General features: G+C 53.4%; 1 long non-coding RNA gene across 1 annotated transcript; it reads right to left on the minus strand.

Annotated features, from left to right (window-relative positions):
- Positions 1 to 3113: 3113 nt before the first annotated feature.
- Positions 3114 to 5643, minus strand: LOC118968426 (uncharacterized). The gene is made up of 3 exons (XR_012121728.1): positions 5452 to 5643; positions 4913 to 4971; positions 3114 to 3734 (listed from the first exon to the last, which is right to left on the minus strand). It is a non-coding gene; the product is annotated as an uncharacterized lncRNA (long non-coding RNA).
- Between the last annotated feature and the right edge of the window lie 486 nt (positions 5644 to 6129).

Below are 6129 nucleotides of genomic sequence, written 5' to 3' on the forward strand. Positions count from 1 at the left end.
AAAGAGGGCGGCCAGGGCTGGAATGACCAAAACAGAGCTGAGGGCCAGACCCACACAGAACCACTGAGTGGCCACTGGCCTCTCCTTTTTGTCTCCAGCATCCTTCTGAGTTGGAGGCCTTGCTCTTGCAGGGAAACCTAGAATCTGCGACAGGCCCAGGAGGGTGTCAGGGCTTCGGAATGGATGGATCAGCTTGAGAATCTCCGTGAAGATATCTCTACCCCCTAAAAAGCCTCCTCCTGAGAACTCTGCTGCCCTGAATTGTATTCCCAACTGATCAAACCCCATCCCACCCCTTCTCACTATAAGCCTACGTCTATGAGACAGAAATTGTTACAGAACGGACTTGTCAGGAGCTTCCCTTGTTTTTCTCCCTCTCTGAGCCCTGGCATGTTGGGTCTGTGCCTCAAGGCACATTTACAACCTGACTTCTTCTCCTGTGGGCATATGAATTCCATCCCACTGGTCCCCCAGAACCAGAGCTCTGGGAAGGCAAGGCTTGGGTGTGGCCTCATCTTTGCAAGCCAGAATGCTAGCTCTGGGCCAGGCTGCAGCAGGAAAGTAGAAATTGGGGAGGGGAGGGGAGGAAGGAGATGAAACAAGGTAGGTAGCATCATTCAGGACCTGGGATTTTACTGATAGGGTCACCGTAAGAGCGGAAACCATCCATCCACAAACAATGGGTACCCACCATAAGCTCAGTGCTGTTATGGACACTGAAGTGACAGCAGGGACAAATGCAAAGTCCCTTTTCTCATGTCATTTACATCCCAGTAGAACTTCAAAAGGGGGCAGTAGTTAGGACTCTGGATGCAAGTGACAGAAAGCAAGCTGGAATAAGCTTAAGCAAAAATGGGGACTCTACTGACCCCAGTGACCCAAATGCAGGTCAGGTGGAGGAAGTGCTGGCCCATAGGGTGGCTGGAGGCAGGGTCCTGCCTGTTCCAGCTCTGCTCTTGTCTCGAACCCTCTCTGGGGGGGCCTGCTTCATCACTCCCACTGCAGAGCCCTCTCTCCAGGAGGCAGGGGACGTGATGCCCAGCCGCTTCAGACTCTGCAACTCCGGGAGCACAATACATAAGGGGTTTTGCCTTCCTCACTCCAGATTTTAAAGCCACAAGGATCATGATAGGCTCAGGCAGTGTCATGTAACCACCCCCTTGGACCAATCATGATGGCCAGAGAATTGGGTCTGCTAGCAGAAGGTTCAGGGCAAACACATGTGTACTCCCCAGAGAAATGAGTTAGTCTGCTCCTCACATCAGCTCTGGAACGAAGGGTGTCTTGGTCCATTCAGGCTGCTGTAACAAAAACACCATAGACTGGGTGGCTGATTAACAACAGAAATTTATTTCTCACAGTTCTGGAGGCTGGAAGTCCAAGATCAAGGTGGTGGCAGAGTAGTGTCTAGTCTGCCTGCTTTCTGGTTCACAGACAACTATATTCTTGCTGTGTCCTCACACAGCAGAAGGGGAGCTCTCTGGAGTCTTTTTATAAGGGCACTAATCCCATTCAGATGGGCTCCACCCTCATGACCCCAGCACCCCCCAAAGACCCCACCTCTTAATGCCATCACCTTAGGGGTTAGGAGGCAACTGTGAATCTGGGGGGACATAAACATTCAGACCATAGCAGAGGGCAGGAAGAAAGGATAAGTGCTGGGGCCCCTTTTTTCTGAGAAACCGAGGCCTTGAGAATGCTTTCCCATCATAGCACCACTAAGTGGGGCCTGTGCCTGCCTCAAACCCAGCCCCTTGATGACCAGGCCACAGCCACCTCCACACCAAAAGAAACTTGGTTGAGACTTAATTCCTACTGCAACTGAAGTGAAAGAAGAGAAAATGGATTTTAAATGTTTCGAGAAATGTCGCTGAGATTGGAACGGCATTTTCTAGCACATGTCTCAGCACAGACGCATGCAGGGAAGGGGAGGCAGCCTTGTTCAGAGTAGCATCGTGGAGCCGTAAACATTAGGATGGGGAGGGGTGTTAGGAAAAATACATCCATCCAGGTGGGAGGCCAAAGGAGTCCATGCAAAGCTGGAAACGGGAAAATACCAGTGAACGTTGAGTACTGGACACTATATATTGGGGGAGCACTCTTCCCCACCCCGGAAGTTTCCATTGGGGGTGGGGAGGACCCTCATTCCTGCTCCCTGTTCCACTTCCTTCTCCCAGGGCAGAAGAATGGACTCACCAGATTGGTGGGTTTGGGAGAAGGAGGAGGGGGCCATCCCCAACTCTGTCCCTCTGGGCATGCTCCTATCTGATCAGTCCCCCACAGAGAGGGGCCAACTCCCATGAGAAAGAAGTTGCATTATTGGCCTCCCTAAATCCCCAACAACATGGACTGTTATAATTATCCAGTGACAGAGTAAGCATCATTATTATTCCCATTTTAAGGATGGGGACACTGAGGCTAAATGATGTAAGACCACCCCACTAGTCAGGGACGCAGCCAGGACTCAGAGGCAGGTGTCCCAGACTTCCCCACAGCCTGTGCCCTGGGCCTCTCCAGGACTCGGGCTTGGTGACTCCTGGTTGGGTCTCTGTCCCTGGCACCTCCACTCATAGAACAGATATCAGAGAAGGCCATCAGACACCGCTGACTTCTAGAAGCTTTCGATGGAAGACAGCCACACTGACAGAATTATCATCAGAAAGGACCACATGAGACGCTGTGTTTGACCTTATACAAAAACAGTGACCCACTTAGAAATAACACCTCCTACCTCACAGTTAGTGTGTGAGCATACAATGGAAAAGTCGGTGCAGCCATGAGAACCAGGCAAGGTGTGCAGTGAATGCCCGATACATTCTGACTCCTACAGTTGTCTGTGTGACCTTGGACAAGTCACCTACCTTCTCTGAATGTTGGCTTCTTCCCTGCATGATCAGTGAGACGATAGCCCTGAGGGAGGTGGTTTATATGAGGGCTACAGGAAAAAGGTGAGAGAAGCTCTTTGCGATGTGTCCAGCTCAGGGCAACGGCAGAGGGTTTAAAGCTTCCTTAAGCCCTACAGGAGCCCCTGTGAGCTATCCGGGATTCCTGACCTTAAACCAGTCCTGGGATGACTCACAGAGGATAGGATGGCTGCAGCCTGGTGAGAAAGGGCCATTGTGATGGGCAGAGCATTGTAACCTGGGCTTGGGCTCTGTGTCACTCATGTCAGCATGGGAACATCAGCAGACCAAGGACAGCCTACTGATTCACCTTAATTCCCCCAAACCAGTACAGGACCTGGCATTGAGGGCCTGGGTGAAGAGCTGTGGGGTGAGCGAGCAGGTCAGCACGTGAGTTAGTTAGACCCACAGATATTTACTGAGTGCCTATGTGCAAGGAGTTATGAATTGAGAGGTGAGTAAAAATGGCCCTGTCCTTGTCCTCCTGCAGCTTCCTGTCTGCTGGGGGGTGGGGGGAGGACACAAACAACACAAATAAATTCATCACAGAAGCCTTGTAGGCTGTAACATGGAATTTGGAGTTTTATCCTAAGTCTAAATGAAAGCCATTACAAAGTCCTCAGGGGGAGAAACGTGATCTGATTGACATTTTTCAAATCACTCTGGCCGCTGCGCGGAGAACATATGGGAGCTGGAGTCGGTGTGATCACCGCAGGTGTCCAGACAGTGGGTGATGGTAGCTGAGATGGGAGCGGTGGTCGTGGAGATGGTGGGTAGAGTAGCTGGATGGGGCTTGTATTTTGGAGCTGGAATCCACACCGTGTGGTGTCACTGGGAATGGAAGGTGAGAACGAAGTGTCAGAATGATCCCCAAGTTTCTGACCTGAGCAACAGTGTGGATGGAGGTGGTGATGTTTCCCGAGGTGACAGCATAGGAGTTGAGTTTGGGACTTGGAGAGGTGGGTGTGCCCCAGAGTCACTCAGCCAGGGGTATAGGGGGCAGCAGAGTATTTGGGGCTGGTGCCCAGGGGACAGAGGGCAAAGAAATGACGGACAGGACTGAATGGGTGACAGACGGGTGATTGGGTGCCATTGCTAGAGCCCACGGTGGGGGGGCCTGCTCTGCTTGGAATCAGCTCATCAGAGGGCCTCAGCAACTAGGCCTGGGTGTCCAGACGTCTCCCCCACACCGTGCTCCTCCCAGATCCCGACGTCTGGGGCCTGCCGAGGACTCCAACACCGCCATGCACAGTGCTGTGGTTTTCAGCGTAGAAGAGTATGAACAGGGAGGAAGGGGGTGGAGGCCTCCAGGGCGGAAGCAGCCTGCAGGGAGGAGGTGGAGGAGAAAGAGGGGCCCAAGGTGTGGCCTGGAAGCTCCTGTCCCAGGCTGAGCTGAGCAGAGGGAGTCACTGGCTTCCACTTTACATCCTCTGCCTCCAGGGGAGGGTGACTTCCCATAAGGTGTGAACTTGGTGACAAAGCCCTGGCCCTAGGGACCCTCCTCTTCTCTGCCTCCTCCCTGTTTCTCTGAACTCCTTGCACTGTCCCCAGTGCCTAGAAGTCCCTCTCCTCCCTCTCCGCACCCACCTTCCAGGGCCTCCATCACCCCGCTTCGCTTCCACTCGCCCACCTAAAGGCGGTGTCCTCCTCTGTTCTCCAGGTCCCCGTCACAGCCTGTATTAGTCACCAGGTTCCAGTCCGACCACCAGATGGTGAGCAGCTGAGGGCATGGACTGTGTCCCAGGCAGCTCAGCTACCATTTCAGTCTCTCACCCCACACGTACTAGGTGCTTGATTGATGTTTGGTGATTGAGTAAAAAGTGCTGGGTTCCTTCTTCTCAAACTGGAATTAAGAGCTTTCTGTGTGTGTCTCTGTCTCTGTCTGTCCCTGTCTGTCTCTGCTTGTCTGTCTCTCTCTCTGTGATATGATGGTGTTCAGGGTCGGTATGAGGGGCTTTTTTGTTAGGGGACCTGCCTAGCTCTGGATGGTTGGGGAAGTTTTTTCTCACCAGATTTCAGGTCTGCCAAATGCACCAACCAGCTTGTGTCCAGCCTTGTTCCACGAAGGCTGAAAAGGAGAACAGTACCCTTCACTGGGCATTCACAGGAAGGCTGTGCCCACCTCTTTGCTGCACTGGTGAATCCTCTCAACACCCCCATGATGTGGGCACTCTGATCCTCAGGTCATGGTTGAGGCGGTACATTCAGAAGGGTCAGGGGACTCAGGAAGGTGACTTCCCAAAGACTCTTGGCAACTTCAAGTGGGCCTGTCTGCCCGCAGGGTCTCTGCTCCTGGTTGCTGGCCTCCTGCCTGCCTGCCTGTTGGGAGGGCCCTCGGGAATGGCCATGCAGAGGGATCTCGGCAGGAACCAGAGGGGGACAGGAGGAAATCATATGACTTGGTGACTCTGGGCCCCCCAACCCAGGGGCACAGAGACAGTCCCTCTGTGACTCCCATCCCACCAGCCTGGGAGCCAAAAGCACAGTGTCTCTTGCCTGGGACAGAAAGGCACAACCCTTACATCAATGCCAGTAACGGTTTACCCACTTGGCTTCCTGTTAGGTTTTTTCTTCCTTCCCTGCAGCAGTGTCTCTTATCTTAAGCTTCATAGGGGGTTTTGTGCTGGACTGTTGGCCCTTGGGCAACAGGTGGTGCCAGAACCAGCCTCCTGGGGAAAGTGAGGAGGGAAAAAGCAGGCCAGTGGGCCCTCAGTTATCCCCACGGCCACTGGGCCCAAACTGGGTGGGACAAGCAGACCCTGTGCAGCCAGGGCCACAGCCACATCCAGGTGTCCTGCCAGCATCAGTCTCCATCTTCCAAACAGGAACAACTAGGGCAAATGCAAGTAAGGTAGCTTGCTCTGAGCTCCCTCTGACTGCAGGGAAGAGGCAGGGAGCTGCAAAGTATCCACAAAACAGTAACCCAGGGACAGCTGGGTTGCCGGGCTAAGGGGCTGCTTTGTTCCCTGAATTAGGAGCTCTGGGTTATTCATGACTAATGCAAAGTGAGAGAATCTGCTGTAGAAGCTGGCCTTTCCTTATCCTGTGCTGACACCCCACAGTACAAGCTCTGTCTGACCCTGTGGCCCAGTTCTAAAAAGTGCCCTGCATGCTCCTGGGGATCCTATGGTATAGACCAGCCCCTAGCCCTGAATCCCACACCACCCTGGCCCCAGGTTGCCCTCGCCAATCTTCCCAGAACCCTGGGCAGTCTGGGACCCTGTCT

This window comes from Manis javanica, chromosome 10 (genome assembly GCF_040802235.1).
Source record: "Manis javanica isolate MJ-LG chromosome 10, MJ_LKY, whole genome shotgun sequence".
Classification (NCBI taxonomy): Eukaryota; Metazoa; Chordata; class Mammalia; order Pholidota; family Manidae; genus Manis; species Manis javanica.